The following is a 2,372-nucleotide window of genomic DNA, read 5'->3' as shown; positions in this document are numbered from 1 at the left end:
CGTTCCGTCTACCTAGTTATGTAAGCCGCTGTCAGCTGATTGACTTGGAACCTCTCTATGTTCGTAGAGCTGCCTCTAGAGCTTTGTTTATTGCGGATTGCCTGCAGGGTAGAATAGACAGCCCTGTGCTTATGGAGCAGATTAACATAAATGTACAACCACGAGCACTGCGTAATAGCGCCATGCTGAGACTACCAGCTCGTCGCACTAATTACTCTATGAATGGCGCTTTCGGTGGCTTGCAGCGAGTTTTTAATCAAGTGTCGTCATTATTCGATTTTCATCTGTCGCGTCGAATACTTGGCAGAAGATTTGCAAGCTTTTTTTCGGGAGCAATAATCCGCGAGTGATGTAGACTTATATTTTAACTGTTTTTGTATTTGTATTTTACTCACTTGACTGTATTTTTATGTAACTATCGACAATCATTGGGGCTATCTCGAGCCCGTTGATTTAATAATAAATTAAATTAAATTAAATTAAATTAAATTAAATCCCAAACATGAACCCCTAGCAAATTTTTACCTTTGTACTATTCCAAACAACACAAACAAAGAAAATATTAGTGAACGAGCACAGAAACTGAAAAATGAACTGAAACTTGAAAACAGTGATCCTCATATTAGAGATAAACTTGAAAACCTTTGCATTGAATTTAATGACATATTTTCGCTTCAAGGTGATCTGCTTTCGGAAAACAATTTTTACGAACAAAGCATAGCTCTCAATGACCAAAAACCGACATATATTAAAAACTATAGATTGCCAGAATCTCAAAAAAATGAAATTAATGAACAAATACAGACCATGCTTAATGAAGGGATAATTCAAAATTCAACCTCACCTTACAATTCGCCTATTTTACTTGTTCCAAAGAAATCAAATTCAAATGGAAGTAAAAAATGGCGTCTGGTAATTGATTACCGTCAACTGAACAAAAAAATAACCCCAGATAAATTTCCACTCCCGCGGATAGATGAAATTTTGGATCAATTGGGTCGTGCAAGATACTTTTCTACACTTGACCTAATGTCTGGATTTCATCAAATCCCATTAGACAAAAATTCCAAAAAATACACAGCCTTCTCCTCTGATAAAGGCCATTTTGAATTTAATAGGCTTCCATTCGGTCTAAACATAAGCCCTAACTCCTTTCAGCGCATGATGTCCATCGCGTTAAGCGGTCTACCTCCAAAATGTGCATTCCTCTACATAGATGATATTATCGTAGTAGGATGCTCAATTAATCACCATATAGCAAATTTACGCGAAGTGTTTCAGCACTTAAGAAAATTCAACCTTAAATTAAACCCATCTAAATGCCATTTCTTCAAGAATGAGGTGACTTATTTAGGACACCATATTTCGAAAGATGGCATACAACCCGACAAAAGTAAATATGATACTATTCGAAACTACCCAGTACCGAAGAATTCAGATGAAGTTCGGCGATTTGTTGCTTTTTGCAACTACTATCGTCGCTTCATCAAAAAATTTTCAGATATAGCCAACCCTCTAAACAAATTATTACGCAAGGATTCAATATTCAAATGGAACGAGGAGTGTCAGAAATCATTTGACACCCTTAAGATGACATTATTATCACCAAATATTTTACAGTTCCCCGATTACACAAAAGATTTTATTATCACTACAGATGCGTCCAAAGTAGCTTGCGGAGCAGTACTGGCTCAACGTTTTGGAGATTTTGAATTACCAATTGCATTCGCCAGCAAGGCTTTTACAAAAGGTGAATCAAACAAATCAACAATCGAACAGGAACTGACCGCCATACATTGGGCCATCGAGTATTTTAGACCATATATCTATGGCCGGAAATTCGTTATACGTACCGACCATAGACCACTAATATATTTATTTTCACTTAAAAACCCCTCATCCAAACTCACACGTATGAGATGGGATTTGGAGGAATACGATTTTAAGGTAGAATACATTAAAGGTAGTTCAAATGTGTTATCTGATGCGTTATCTAGAATTCAAATAACGTCAGACACACTAAAAAATATGTATTTAGTAACTAGATCTATGGCAAAGAAAAATGCTGCTACAACAACTGCCAGCCAAACACAGAAGCCTGATCAACTTCACGTGTACGAAGCTGTCAGTAGTTTAGAAGCATTCGACTTGCCAAAATTAACGTTTTCATATAATAATGATAAAACATCGATAAATATGATAATATACGATAAAAAATTTCGGAAGAGACTAACTCCAACGTTAGCACTCGCAATAGAAAATCCCGAAAACTTTAGAATAGAATTAGAAAAAGTTTTAAAAATAATCGATGGCAGGCCTGCCGATAATTCAAATACGAAAGCAACATATCCAAGAAAGCTAGCAATACAAAC

This window comes from Sabethes cyaneus, chromosome 3 (genome assembly GCF_943734655.1).
Source record: "Sabethes cyaneus chromosome 3, idSabCyanKW18_F2, whole genome shotgun sequence".
Lineage (NCBI taxonomy): Eukaryota > Metazoa > Arthropoda > Insecta > Diptera > Culicidae > Sabethes > Sabethes cyaneus.
Note: the sequence above shows the minus strand (reverse complement) of the source record.